The 16,910-nt window shown below is 33.0% G+C and overlaps 1 long non-coding RNA gene across 1 annotated transcript; it reads left to right on the top strand.

Moving 5' to 3' along the window:
- The first annotated feature begins 6,754 nt into the window (after window positions 1-6,754).
- Window positions 6,755-16,559, top strand: LOC111030989. The gene is made up of 3 exons (XR_002604157.1): window positions 6,755-7,145; window positions 7,206-7,289; window positions 14,010-16,559. It is a non-coding gene; the product is annotated as an uncharacterized LOC111030989 (long non-coding RNA).
- Window positions 16,560-16,910: the final 351 nt, after the last annotated feature.

The following is a 16,910-nucleotide window of genomic DNA, read 5'->3' as shown; positions in this document are numbered from 1 at the left end:
GAGAACAAATTTCCAAAGCGTGAAATCCTGATTGTCCGAGCGGGCCGTCCATATATTCTCATTAAGAGGACGCCACACACTCGCACGTTTTGTCTCCTTCTTACAAACATACCAAATTTACTCTCGGCAGTTCACGTTTTATGTAGTTAGCTTAAAAGTTAGAGTGAATCCGCTATTATGAGACTTGGTGGTAAGAACTTTATCGATGTTTTATTGGACATTTTTTTTACAACAATTCAGTTTTTAAGTGAGGCATGCTTGTATAATAAATGTAAATTATGAAATGCTCATAGCTCACTTAAAAACCAAATTATTGTAAAAAAAACTTCCAACAGAACACAGATAAAGTTCTTACCATCGAGTTTCATAATAATATGTCGATTCACTCTAATTTCTAATTGTTAAGCTAGCGGCATAAAACGTGAACTTCTGAGCGTAAATTTGGTATGTTTATAAGGCGGAGACAAAACGTGCGGGTGTGGTGTCCTCTCCCCGCGTATTGGTGTGTGCTGATGGGACGATAATGCGCTTATTTTTATCTACACAAGTTTAATGAAATGCTTTCAATAGTGAGTTATGTTTGTATCCTCGGATGTATTGGACCAGGGCTCGGGATGGACCGTTGTGCAGATTTGGGGAAAAAGTTTACCTTTATTATCAACAAGCTAATTGTATACATACTACATAGTATATAGGTTGGTATTATAGGTGAACATGATGCACCTATTTAAAAAAAAAATTATGTACTCCGGTTCAGTACACTTTTTGCATTTCGAGTACTGGCTGAAATAAAATAACACAGATCGTGTGTGTGTGTGTGGAGGGGGGGGGGTATAGGAGCGTTGTTTTNTAAAGGAGTGTTGTATGTACCAATATTCCTTTATGCTAAATAGTTAAATTGTTTTTATATTCATTATTCTTAACAATAGGCCAACGAAGCAAATAAGCTGAGGCAGCAGTTTGTAAAATTATATTTAAGAACATAATAACCACGGTTCTTGGTCAGTGTGGTTTTTCTAGCCAGGTCCGCATGTTTGTAAATGCTTCATCTAGTTTAATATTTTTGTGTTTGTTTTGTTTAAATAAAGTGATTTAATAGTGTGAAAATTATTAACAATTATTTTGTGTACCATCGAGAGATAGGTATACGACACTAGTATAATAGTCTCAAAGTCACCGTTGAGTTCGAAAAAGTTTAGATACAAGTTCGGCCTGTCTATCTCGTTTTTTTTCCACCATTTTGTTGACGTCCGTCATTAGCGATTCCCCCTTTTCACTTCGCGAACAGACGTCGCGATTGATTGTCTCCACCGCAAACGTATAGAAATAATAATATTATAATAGGCATGCTGGGCTAGTATACTGTTGCAGTAAATTGCAGCTGGACCGGTCACGATGGCATCGCTGCACAATAATAACAATAATAATATGCAGACTTCGCACACACGATGAAGGCCGGCAGGAACGACGTTTATAGATCGTCGTTTTATGCGTATACGCGTTTTGTCGTACTATAGATATTATTATTTCTATTATTATATTGTCGTCGTGCTTTCTGAGACGTCTTGGACGGGAAAAGTTTAATAGATTATTCGTGGCGCGCATACACGATACACGTACGTTGTCGGGACGGTTGTCGGAAGGAGGATGGAAAAAAATAAACAAATAAAGAAAACAATTTTTTTCCTTCCCGTCGAGTGTGTCAAGCGCAGGAAAAGGACATCGTCGTGCCGTGACGGAGAGTACGAGGGACATCTTTGTCGTCGACTCGACTAGGACAATGTATAGTGAAAACCCTTTCTCCGGGCCTAGGTTTTTTTCCCTCCGCTCGCATGTGTTATTGTACACAGTACGATAATATATTATTGTACATATAGGTAACGTTCGGGTGGTCTCGACAAGAGTTTTTCTGAAAGGAATTCGCAAAGGTCGAATTTTCTCGTTCCGTCGAAAAACCGTCGCCGTCGTCCGTGACTTGACAGGGCTGCTGCAGATGTCGCTCCATCGTACCCAATCAACCGAATATCATAATTGTATGATATTATATTGCCTATACGATGCGCCCGTCAATATTGTTAATATTAAATTATTGTATTATTTCGATCGACGACTTGGAATTGTTATGATTTACTCGGTCGTTCCATGTTCGACGTCTTATTGGGCTTAGCTGTATACAGGTATCGCTGCAGCCATAGGTAACCCTGCACCGGTGTAGTGGGGGGAGGGGGTAAAATATAATTACAACTCTCAATGTGTAGTTTATTTAATTATGCACGGCTAACATTTGTTTCCCTAGAGTCAAATTACCAACTACGTAGTAGAACCCCCGATTCGGATGCATTTCGCATATTTTAAAATCTAAATATGCTTAAAAATATTGTACTCTGTACTGCGCTGCAGTCGGCAGACTTTCTTCCGAGGATTTATTTTTCAAACCACCCCGTCTCTTAAGCCTACAACGCTGTCAGAAAAATGTTTGAAATCTGATTTCTGCCTTCCGAGGGTTTTTGTTATTAATTTTGTAATTAACTCTTTTCAAGTGTAGTCATTACACGGCTTTTTGGCTTTCGTTTTATCGAAAATCTTATAGCTTCCATCTACTTTTGGTGTACAACTAACGGTAACTTTTGTGCGATGTCTTGTCTTGTCAAGTGACGGCCCGAGACAGAGTGTTATACACAATTAAATATTTAAATATAATTAAAACTAATTATCTTTTCCGTAAAACTGTTTGACATAAGTTTAATCTATAATTTAATAAAATACACCTCGTCTCGCAACAATGTATACTTTGTGTTCATAAATAATTTCCTTGACTTTGTTTTATATACAGTTGTACATCGTTATATTATATAACTACTGTAATATGTGGGTGGTTTTACCCGGAATCGTTCACCGCAACCGAACTTTAGCAGAATATATTATTACGAGGAATATAATACGATTTGAATCTAAAATGCAAATATTTTTTAACCGTACAGATGATTACTATATTATACTGTAGCTAAATACAATGCGTTTCTAATTTATTAAATACCATTAGGAGGCACTATAATTTAAAGCGATCTATTCGGGTACGTATAATCCTTAAAACGAGATTATATGTACGGTAGAGTATATTATTAAACACTATACTTAAGCTTAATTTGCATACGGAATTCACTTACTTCGTAAGTTTGCGATCCTGCAGGTGTGGCTGTGGGTGAATAAAATATCCTTAGGCGGTCGTGTCCTCCACTCTCCTCGCTCTCAGAGTGTTTACAATATTCAACAGACGGTTTAAACGACGGGCAACAAAAAGTTTTGTCTGTGCGTATCTCACAGGCTACAGGTATAATAGTCCTGCCACTATTTAGTCTGGCAGACGGCAATCTATAGGCATATGAGTCGTATCCACGTATATATGCCTACGTCGAAACATAAATGTTTTAATAAGACTTATACCTTTAGACAAGTGCATTGTTGAAATCCTCCGTGGCTACAATATATCAACGCCATACGTATACGATTGTAGAGGTACATCCATCACAGCATTTCAAATTACAATTTTTTTTTCTCACAAATAATATGTCAAAACAGTCGTGTCGCGTCTTCTCCGTATATCGACCGGCAATATACAATGACAAAATAATCCGCACAGTGTATACTTTTATGTTTCTTTAAACTAACACGATTACTGGTGAAAAATTCCATTATATTATAACAATAAAATTGTACGTGTGTTAAGAGTAACAAGGTTTTCGATCGAACGTCCGACAGATATATATATATATACTTATATGAATACAATAGGGTTTTGTGACATTACCAGAACTTAAAAAAAAAAAAAACATCTGAACGTTTTCACGAATTTTGTTCGTCAGATATTTATTTTTTTACGAATCCGCAAGATTTAATATAGTTACATAATATATTCAACATAATTATTACAGAAAAGCCTTGTCGATTTGAAGATTGTCAGAAAAAAATAATTGTAGCCCAAATAACTTTTATGCTCATCGAGCAATTTTATTAAGACATGATTGTTTTTCTTTTTATGATGGATGCGTTGTGTGAAATATTCTCACTGCAAATAATATTTAATTAATAATTGCATTAAAAGAGGATCTATTTGGTCAGTTTTTACTTTTTGTTCACCAAAAATAATATTATTATGTTAACATGATAGTTCCAAATTATACACGGTATTATACTACTATAAATACAATTTAATATACGATGATTATTACGCAACGTTGTTATTAAGCTTTGTTTTTTTGCTTCAAAATATTATTTTAGAAACATGAATCATTTGCAGTGCCCTTTTCGGAAAAACTGCGGTTGGTCTTACAATAACGAGTTTCTATTCACGTCATATAAATACCTACTTCTTTCTGGCTGCAAAAATAGATCAAAAGGTTTTTTAATCGGTCCGCACATATTTGCATTTTCTCAAAGTTCAGAAGTGGCTAAAACGACATATAATGATACACCCCTAGTTGCATAATATGACATACTCGCGTGTACAATAATTATGTACTTAACCAAAATTTAATTTCCGTCTTTCGTCATTCATTTCAAAACTTTCGTCATGCACTCGACGGTCGTAAAAGAATGAGTAAAAGTACAACGTCGACGAGCCAGTACCCGTGTATATTGTTTCTGCAGTATTTCTTATTTGCACATAATATAATATAATCGTCACGTTTTTCTGATGAGGGGATGGGGGAGGAGTGACGAGGGGGTGTACCTGCGACAGTTAAATAATATTCTTTGTTCCATATGAATCATACGGTGCTTTGCGCCATCAGTCGTCCCGATGCTTTCAAGAGCGCTTTCAGGTTACCTCGATGTGCAGAGTACGGGTGAGTAGAGTGTGCGCGTATACCTTTAATACTATATGCTCGTGCCCGCCTATACTTTACGATTGTTTCCGTCCTCTACATGTATATGTAGATGTATAAACACCGGGAATTAATTTGAATTTGTTGTTTACACGGTCTGGGACATGCCTGATACGGCGGCAGAAGGGCTGAGGGTTTAGTGCGAAATGAAGACAATAGTGTGTAATGTAATATAATGATGTACAATATTGTCGTCGTCGAAACTCGTGTCGTCCGATGTGCCGTAAAATAAACACGTAATGATAAATGTGCACTAAATACGTCCGAAAATGGTCTGTATATGACATAACATGGCTTATAATATATTATTAAAATAACATGCAGAAAACTGTCCTCCCATATTTCCACTGCAAGTGCACAGTTGATAATGATAAACATTGAACATGGATTAATTCGAACGTATTATTATAGTTTATCAGTATGTACTGATATAATACAGCAATATAGTATAACTATAATATAATAAAACTATAATATTGCTGTTGACACAAAAACAATCCCTCAAATTGTGCTAAGACTCTATTTATAATGACACACTAAAACGTTAAAAAAAAATGTATCAATATTATACAGTAACAATTAATGTTAAATAAACATTTTAAGGCCATATCAAATCTTATTTTGAAAACAAACTTGCCCAGTGGTATTTTCAGGGGGGGGTGTTTGGGGGTTATATTCCTCCATCGTCCGATAAATCCTCTTATTTGTGTATTTGGTATTACCACTTTCATTTAACTATATATTATTAATTATAATACTCCCCCATCCACCATTGGAAATTCCTCGGCACACCACTGGTTTTGCCACATTCTAGGTCTTATACATTTTTTTTTGCCCAGCTTACATAGCAGGTTGTTAATGTCACGTAGATGATAATCGGTGTAGTATCATATATTTTTATATGTCATAAACGATGTAGGTATGTCATGAGCAATTTACAGTAGGTAACATAGGTTTAATTAATTTTTTTCATTCGTTCTACCTTGAAGATGGACCTTTATATTTGTTTATTCACTTAATTATCATTATATTTTAAAATCATATTTTAAAATGCAACGTATATCTAACTACCATAGAACAATTATAGGTATATTAATTTATAGTCGTGACTAAGAATAACTGAATTTTGGAGAATACTGATTAATGATTTTCTTCGTATAAATGTATATTTTTCATTCTCGATAATAATATGGTAAGTTATAATACTGTATACAGACATAACTGTGTAAGCACGTTGATGAGTCGGTACAATAATATAATACCATTATAACTATCACAGTCGAATTGAAAAGTCAAACTTTTCAAATTGACTTTAGAGGTTTATATCATATCTATATTATTATTATTATTATCATTATTATTATTATGTCATAGTTATTGCAGCATTTGAGCATTTATCGTGAATGCATTTTAAACTTCGAAAATAAACAATTTTCTTACAGGAACGAAAATTAAAATACATAAAATAAGCGAAAGTCTCAAAAATAGCAATCGCGGGCGGAAGATTAAATAACGCATAATTTATGTACCTACCTATAAAATATTACGCGGGTGATACACGCGCCACCGTCCCTGAAATGATGAACGACACACATATCGCCGTAAGTAATCAACCGTAGTTTTGGATTACTTTATACATTTATAACCTCCGAGAAATGTCAAAAAAAAAAAAAACTCGAAAAACAAGTTTTCCGGTGATATAATAATATTTTGTTTGTCCTACTTTTTCGCGTGTCGGTTTCATTCGATTTCACTCAGACTCGCGCAACAGTAATGCACACTGCACGTCACGTCGTATCAAATCATTAAAATCGTCTGTATAATATAATATTATATTATATTCCACTTTCATTCGGACCGAAGTTCGCGTGGCCGTGTGCTGATGCAGTCGGTTATTCACATTATTATTGTTCGTAACACATTACAGCGGTCTACACGATGATAATACCTATATAATATTGTTTACATATATTCTGTGCGATCAGTGTAATTGTAGTGTATTGATTATTATGATCAATGAACCGTAAAAAATTATGTGTGTGATTTTGAAATCAAATATTATTTCGTTACAGTCAATGGCCCCCAATCGAGTACCAATTTCTTCTGTGGGCCGATAACAAAAGTTATTAAAAACGTTTCAAATACACACCATCGTTTTAATTACACAATATTTGCTGTCGATAAGCGTTTTCGTTGTTTGTTCTGTACTTGCAATTTAAAATATTATTCAAACATCAAAAGCGGGAACACAACATGTATAATGTAAATGGCCAAATAATTATGTACAAATAACAATAATAAAATACTTTATATTATATATAGGTACCGCATGACTGTATAGTTGGACAATTAAAAAGCAATGATGAACTCGGTCTGCTCGCTTGTTGAAATTCACCGCACTATATGGTAAAGTGTATTATTTTATTGATCGGAGATTTTAAAAAAAAAATGTCCGTTTCACAATAATTTGTTTGGATATTTTTATTTTTTAACCCTGACTGTGCGTTGTGCTAATAATATCGCTACCCGCTGATAAACGTACGCTTTCGAAATGTCAAGCCATTACAATAATAATAATAATAATAAAACGTTTATGACACATTTTTCTACGCGTTAACCTTTACCAGATCGTATACATAATATAAATATGTGGATATTTTAAAACCCAATTACGTCGGATCGTATTTAAGCAGTCGTACTTGAGACGGCGTTTCTAAATAATTATGACATATGCGGTTTCACTTTTAATTATTAATACGTTTGTCTTTTGACCGTTTCAATTTCAATGTGCACTTTTCCTGAACGTGTTTGTGGCGCATCAGACAATTTCACACATTTTTTTCAAATATCCTGAGTGTAGTTGCACCTTTCCCCGAAGTATACCTACCCAATCGAAGTGTCGTGAGTAGTTTATCCGAGCATCAATGGTTTCTGTCAGCACATTTTAACATCTGCTTTGTACAGAAATTTCAAGGATAATATTATTATTATAAAAATTGCTTATTATAGGTGTAATATAATATTATGAACATATTATTGTTTTAATACTATTTTTCCCGTGTTGTTCGAGGTATTCTAAGGACCTGCACGAATTCCTTCGGCAAGGGGAGATTTTGATGACAATAATAATTGTTGAAATGGGGACTCCGATAAATATTAGCAGAAAGCGAGGGGAACTTGTTTTCAAATTATGGTTTTGGCTATTTCACTTCAAACTTCTATCTTTAATAACTGCCTTTTAAAAAATGTCGTGGCGCACAAAGCATACTTCGCCACCGACTTCTAATGCAAAAATTGCATCCACTGCGGCTGCAGCAGTATATTAATTAATAGCTTCGTATAAAATGCACCGTGAAAACGCCATCGAAATAGTTTTTTTTATACACACATAATTTTAGAAATAGTATTTTTATACACACAAGCGGTGATAACCAATCGACTTGTACTTCGGTCTCGACAATATTATTATTATTATTTTTATATGTCAACCACAACCATAAATCGTGTGCGTATGTGATGTGCATATACGACGCTTTAAATTAGCCGCGGACCGAATAACCGTCGATTGACTGGGACGGTAAAGACGAAGGAGATGGAGTCACATAAATTTCGGCGGAACACGAAAACTGTCGCTGCTCCCCTGGCCCTCATAAATGCGTCATTATCCGTGTACTCGCTCGCAATAATTTCACTCTTAAGTGTCGTCTCCGCGCGGTCGACGTAAATCGTCGGTGGCGTTTTTTCCTAATTTTTTTTTTTCTCCTTCCATTTCCCCGACAGATTTCGAACATATTTTCGTTCCGTCGTCGTCGTCGTCGTCCGACAACGTAGTTATAATATATTATTGTTATTAATACGCGACATACGCGATACGATAATTATATGCGAGACTCGCTGACTCTTATATCATCATACGCGTCCAATTATAATTGCTACGCCGTAAATACATTTTTATTGCACGTAAAAAGTGCATCCTGCCGTTGTAGTCGAACGATCCAAATAATATATTATATTATTATATACGTAACAACGATGATGATAATAATAATATATTACGAGTCCGTGTCGTAATAATTTCGGACGTCCGCGGCGGCGTCAACCACTCCGTGTACGATTTTTCATATTAATTGCGCTCTAATTCATTTACAAGAACGTTACACGAACGTTTTTATTTTCGGCCGAGCGAGCGCGACACAGTCGTTACGTCGTCTTTTTATTGAGTTTTTGAATTATTACAGTTTGATTATTTATACCGTCTATTTACTATACAATAACATTATTTATTAAATAATATGCTATTCTCGTTATTCTCGTATACCTGTTTCAAATGGTATTTTCATTTTCCAAAGATTAAAATTCGAGTCACCAATAACGAACGGAAAAATGTATGTTACATATTTTTAACAGCACTAAAATAATAATACACGCTCGTCATATTATATAGCTTGTCATATACTTTTTACGGCGATACGAATATTATACCAATAATGCATAATGCGATTTACATTTAGCTTTTCAAATCGTATTATTATTATTATTATTATTATTATTATACAAACGAGTAACGAGAAAACGTGATAAATCTTTAAGATAGTGAACACGTGTAATACGGTAGGCATGGCTTGTATTTAACGTAAGTGGTTTTTTTAATAATAAAATAATGATAATAATAATATTATAAAAATGACCTTTGAAAATTATATCAAGACATGTAGAGGAGGGAAGTAACTCGATTTTGTATTACTGTTATTTCTGGATATCCAACAAAGACGGCAACACGATTTAAGGTATTTAGCTGGTTACTAAAGCCGTATAGAAATTTGTATCCAGAGTGATGCTCAAAGTTTATCGCCAAAAATCAGCTGTTCACTATAGGAAGGAGTACTTACAGCTAATGTTTTAAGTGCACCTACACAACTATATACTATATATATATATATATGTGTCTTAATAAAAAAAAAAATTAAATCATGAAAATATACATTGCTTAACCACTTGGGCGCACAAGGAGCGCTTCTTGCAGGCCTTCATCGAGGATGAACACTGGGCATCATACAACTAATAATTCTGTGTTCGTAGCCTGTTTATCTTAAATCGTGGATGGCAGTTACTGAACCTTATAGGATTGAACGTTTTTGGTTGATTTATGCTACAATCAGCTTCGTTGGAAAATCAAAAAAAACAGCAACACCAAATCGAAAAAAAATATCGTAAAATCGAACTATAGGTACACATAGAATTAATGTTATAATTTACTATAAAAACAACTATTAAACCGTGAGATTATAATATAGTAGGTAGTTAATTTCAATATTTCTATATTTTAAACGCTTTTACCGATTCACAGAATCATATCCGTCTAATGTAATAATTCTAGTTTATAATAATAATTTGACCTCTCTATAGTTCCTTCTGACCTTAACTAAGACTTATCGATACTAAAAATGGATTTTTATTTGAATAAGTATCTTTCAAAATGTAATTAATTATGCACTGTAAAGTATAGTGTTTGATAACCTACATTAGCCCATGACCCAATGCCGGGTCGAGATATTTGTTTGATTTACTTCAACCATATTATTATTATGTATTATTTTCCTAGAAGTCTAGAACTATACATTACTATATGACAATACAACAAGTGTTTTTTTTATGGCAAAAGAAAATGGGTCTTCGATTCAAAAATGTTGATACACATTGCAGTATAGAGAGGAGACTCTTGAATTTTTTATTCTTAACTCATCTATAAATAAGGACGACCATTCTAATAAATATGCACTTTTATATGACTTACATAAATGTGCATGATGGTGGTGCACCATGGTATTAACGTTCAGACGATTCGTCCAGGATTCGTTCACGATTTGTGTAATGGCTGAAATACTTTTGTACACGGCTTAAATTTTGTTTTTTTATATTGGTAAACACGTGTCTATCCCCCTGTTTAAATTCGTTATCGTCTCGTCACATAGAGTACAACGACGTAGAGATTACGATCTCATGGTTATAATTATTTTTCGATTGATGCCGGAAAACTCACAAAGTATTTTCCGGATTTAAACAGTATGCGCATAAATAACGAGACTAAAAAATGTCGATCAGTGATGTGCGCGAAGTTGGCCCCAAAACCGTGACCAATTTTTTTGAAAGTTATGTTATCATTTTGCAAATAATTTGCAAATATTGCTGCTAATATGTTGCAAATAGCCGCTAACTTATTTATAATTTCGAGACCAAAAATCATAACAATCATTGGTGTTCATACGTAGGTATAGTTTAGAGAATAACTTACAATTATAAATTATATTATGTAATATACAATTGAAATATACTACTTACAGAAGTATTTTACATAATATATCGGGCTACTATTTAATATAAGTTTAATTGAGCATAAAAATAAAAATAATTGTTTCTTACCCTTATAATCTTAATACATGGTTATATTACAATAAACATAAATTAATATTTTTTTTTTTTAAATTTATTAATAAATTATTTTTACTCTATATTTATAGGAACATAACATGGGTTATTGAATATTATAAGCTCATGGCCATCAATAAAGAGGTCACATTAATTAATAACAATTTTTATTTTGTTTTGATAATAAATAGATTATATTTTTCAGATCTTCAAGTTTTATTCATTTTAAATTTACTTTATTAATTTTTAATTATTATAGTTAGAAATCGTCGGACTATTTCAATCCTTTGCTGACTTTTTCTCATTTTGGTGCCGGGTCCTGGAGTCATGTCACTATAATAGAATTATGGGTAAAAATAAAATTGAAAAAAATAAAATTGATTTAATTAATTATTGTTTCTTATTCCTTTTATTTATCTTGTAACAAACACTTAATATAAATTTAAAAATAATAAAATATAACCTTGTAAATGGTTATCTAAATTTCAAAAATGTCTTGAAATAAATTAACTAGAAATAAACTATAGAAAAAAAAATTGAAGGGGGGCATGTGCACCCGCAGGCAAATGAATTTTAAGAATCAAATTTTAAAAAAATATGAAAAAATGATAGAAAAGTATAGAAAAAATTCAAATATCATAATATTTATATTTTTGTTTTTATCTTAGTAAATATGTTGAAAAATAGATGAAATGCAATGTTGAAAGAAGTGAGAAGAAAACACATTTTGAATTCAAGGACAATGTAATTTTATTGCACTTAACCATATTTTAAATTGATACTAATGAATAAATAAATACTGAAAACCTCACAATAGCATTTTGATGATTTTTTAAATCAGTTTTTATAATTTTTTGTGATAGATAAATCACTAATAATTGTTGTTGACTGTATTTAAGTTAAGTACTGGTATAAGTACTGGTATAACGCAAACCGACTGGCTTTAAAACTATTTATTCAAATTATGATAGTTAATTAGGTTCTAATTTATCTTGGTAATATTTAAATATTTTCTTTTATTGTTATGCTTATACAATATCGAATACCTTGGTAGTTAGTATAGGAAAAGATCATTGCGATGCTCTCGACCAGAGATGATAATATACTACCACTAGCCTACTATCATCACCACAGCTTCAACTATCATAGCCCTTAGTCATACTAACCTTTTAATGACTTATTTAACCCTCTATCTTAACAGCATAGTCGCGCGAGTTGGGCAGTGTGGGGGGTGCTAGTTTAATCACCCCCGTTTGGCGCGCGACTAACAGAGGGTTAAGTGGGACCCTTAGAATAAAAAGATCCTTATTTGGTTTTCTATTTTTGTGTCCGCTTATCAAGTTGAACTTTTTTTTTTATTTTATGATTCTTAAAATGCATTTGCCTGCGAGCGCCCATGCTCCATTTAACATTTTTTAAATTTATATCTTATTTAAGTTGATTTTTTGTAATTTACATTTTATAAACTTTGGAATATAGTAAGTGGTTTCAAAAAAACATTGTTTATTGAACTAATTGTTATGAGTATGATTTCCGGTCAATGAATTTGAATATTAAGTTCAACTTTTTTTGTTTAATTATTTAAGCTTCATATGTCTTGTAAAAATTCTAGGAAGATGTCTAGATTTGAAGCAACTGAATAACGTATTAAATAATTTTATTTTGAAATTCTTTGAGCATTATCTGGATGATAAACTTTCTCCCCTTCATCTGCCAATAACCGGCTAAAATAATCGTAATTTTTAGCGATTCTATTAAATCTATTTGTTCTATCAATATAAACAATTTGGATTTTTTTCTTGTCTAAAGAATAGGAAACTATGACAATTAGCATTTTTTGTAGGGGTCACGGTTGTGTTTGAGTAACACGTGTATATGTGGAGTTAGGTTTCGTCACTATACGCCCAGGTGGTCACCCATCCGGCTGCTAGCTACGCCGGCCGATGATTGACACCCATTAGGGACTTCAGCCAATCACCACGCCACATCAAGCCCCAACTGCATTATTTTTACTAATTACTAAAAGTCATACTTTACTAGAAAATGTGTCACCTCCCCTCATAGTACTTTACTCCAATATTAAAGATTTGGATTATCAAATACGTAAATATTACAATTAGTTGCTTCCAATCTTGTAACACTGTTTTTACAGGGCCAAACCACAATTTTTCTCTGATCTCAACAAATTACTACAAGACTAGGTATTTCATTTCATTTCTTAGAGTAATGTATAAATAGAATGTTATCATTCATCTAAGTTAAACAATGTGCTGTGATTAATTTATTATTTGGTACCTTTCTAAAATCTTTTAACTTTTATGAAACATGATACATGTTTATCGAACATATTTTGATATTTTTTATTTTTATTTTTATTTTTATTTCATTCTTCAAGAAGATAATGGGCCCCACTGAACATGTTCGTCATTCAAATATTATTTGTTATATACCATTATTTTTTATTTTTGACAAACTTTTTTTTAATAAAATATCATTTCAATATACTATTTTTGTCTAATTTCAATTGAAAAGACAAATTTACAAAAATTATTATAAGGGTAAAAGTTGCCTAATTATTATGAAGAAAGTGTAACTAGGGTCACAAAATGAAAAAAATTGTTGTTTAAGTTATTTTATATGGCATGATAAATTTAATGTAAGACAATATAATTATTTCATTATTTTTTTTTTATATTCTAGAGCAAAATATATTTTGGAGTACTTACGGAGATTATAGTAATCAAATTTCGGACAAACAGTTCATTTGTTACACGATGGTATTTAATTATATGAACGGAGTAGTGGAAAAACATTTTCCCATTAGCAGTACACCCTCATAAAAACTAGAAATGCATATTACTTGTTTCGGCTCAGTTTGTGGTTTTATTGAAAAAAATGAGCCGAAACATTGGTCCTAACGAACCGGATCAGAACGTGAGCGTCAATAGTGTTACACACATTGTAGCCAATTTGACTTACAAGTCCATGGTAGAAGATTAAGGAGCTGTGCAATTCAAGGATGAAGACAACTGACCAGATGAGTGAGTCTAGCAATTTAGCACCTATTTAAGTGAAAACGGCTTTATTTCCATAAATTATAACTATAATCCTATCCTTGTGTTAAAATAAAAATTGTTGGGAAATATATTTAAGTCTACATTCACCATATCATTTTATCAATAAAAACGTTAGATAGTGGGTAAAGGTCGATCATAATGCCTGATGAAAATAACGAATTGGCCTCATTCGTTCTACGTCGTGGACAGGTAAAAGCGCAGCTCACTCGTTTCCAGACATTTCTGAATGAGCCAAAATCCAATGTTACAACGCAATTAAGATTAAGAGCCGAGAAAATTCGTGAAGCATGGAGCGAATTCAATGCAATTCAAAACAATATCGACATGTTAGACGTTAGAAATAATGATCAATTACAATATAGGTCTGCATTTGAAGATCTGTATTTCGATTTAATGACACAAGTCGACATTAGATTGACGGGAAATAACGCAATCGCGGAAGGTCGACACTGTATACAGGGCGATCAAAGTGAAGTCACAAAAAATGCCGCAGACCCAATTATCCGGGAAATATTGACGTTCTTATCGGAGGTAATACTTATTGGGACATAATGTGTGATGAGAAGTTAAAAACCAAAGACGGTCCGTATTTGCAAAAAACGTTATTCGGATATGAAGTCGTAGGAAAAACTTTGACAAAATGAAGTACGAGAAAATTAAATTCGTGTTTGATAACAACTCAAAATCAATACCAATTGTGGTATAACAAAATAGAGTTATTTTGGAAAATGGAAGAACCATCGTCGAAGCATAATTTCACTGACGAAGAAAGGTCGTATATAACACATTTTAACGAAAACCTCGCTCAAAATGAGGACGGTAGATTTATAGTTGAACTACCATTCAAAGAAAGTTGTCATCAGCTGGGTAACTCATACACCTCAGCTCTCCGAAGATTTCTATCTGCAGAAATAGGTTAACAAAGAATCCCGAACTATACATGAAGTATAAAATGTTTATGAGAGAGTACGAAAGTCTCAAATTCTCAATCATATAGAATGTGTTTATGATACCGGCGGCGATAAGCAGTTAATCGATCACACGAAATGTTTTTATCAACCGCACTCGTATGTAATTAACGACCGTGGTTGAACGACAAAGTTACGCGTCGTTTGTGATGGGTCGGCAAAAACTAATAGTGGTGTGTCATTAAATGACATACTAATGAACGGACCAAAAATACAAACAGACCTATTAGATATCGTGGTAAGGTTAAGAACACATAAATATGCATTTCGGAGGACATAAAAAAAATTTATCGTCAGGTGTTAGTTCACAAAGACCATCGTAACTCTCAGCGTGGATTATGGAGATCAGATCCAAATGAATAATTATGAAGTAAAAGTATATAGACTATATTATGTACTGTTACTTACGGTTTGGTGTCGGCAGGTTTTTTGGCAATAAGTTGCGTCAATCGCACCGGCGATAAGACCACTAACACGAAGTTAAAAGAAATAATAAAAAATTATTTCTGTGTCGACGATTGCCTCACCGGGGCAGATTCATTGATGGAAGCAATTGAATTGTGTGACGAATTAATTTCAATTATGCGAGGTGGTGGATTAGAATTATCAAAATGGACTATGAACCATACGGATTTATCCCCGAATCAAAACAAAGATAAATTAACGACCATACATACCATTGGATAGAGAAAGCGTGAAAACTCTAAGTTTATACTGGGAACCGAAAAGTGTTTACTACACGTATGTGTCGTACAAGTACCGAAAGTAAAAACTGAAACAACAAAAAGACATATTCTTGCCGGCCTAGCACGGATATTAATACCGAACAACGATTTCCAATTATGTTACCTAAAGAAACGAATTTTGTAAAATTAATTATGCTATACATGAACATAAAAAATTAATGCATGCCGGACCACATGCTACGCTCGCATCAGAACGTCTGAAATACTGGCCAATCAATGGGTGGAGGTGGGCAAGAAAGGTAATACATCAGTGCGTTACATGTTTCAAAGCTCAGCCAAAAAATGTGTCGCTTGCTATGGGTAATCTGCCCGCGCTCCGAGCCCACCGTTCAGTAGGTGCTTTGAAAACTATAGTGATGTGGATTACGCAAGTCCATTCATGTTAAAATGCAGTAACAGACGAAAAGCAGAAAGGCATACATATGCGTATTTGTGTGTTTTGCAACAAAGGCGGTGCATTTGGAGTTTGTATGTGATTTGACTACTGATGCATTTTTTTCCTTTTTTTTTTAAAAATTTTTTTTATTTTTTTTAAACTTCAAATTAAAATTTTCTGTATTGTCTATTACTTTTACAATGAATTTCAATTTTTATTTTTTGTGAATTTTTAATGATTTAAAGGCAATTTTGATTTTTTTTTTTCATGACATTTTTGTGTTATTTTTTCATCAAAGTCCTATCTTTACCTTTAATTCTTATTACTTTTACTTCCTATCATACTTCCGCATTTAATATTTCAATCACAGTTCATGTCAACTGTCAAAATTCTACAGATTTTCAATTTGATAACTTCAGACTTTCGACTTGATT

The sequence above is a fragment of the Myzus persicae genome, unplaced genomic scaffold, assembly GCF_001856785.1.
Source record: "Myzus persicae strain clone G006 unplaced genomic scaffold, MPER_G0061.0, whole genome shotgun sequence".
Taxonomy (NCBI): Eukaryota; Metazoa; Arthropoda; class Insecta; order Hemiptera; family Aphididae; genus Myzus; species Myzus persicae.
Note: the sequence above shows the minus strand (reverse complement) of the source record. Positions and strands in the feature narration are given on the sequence as shown.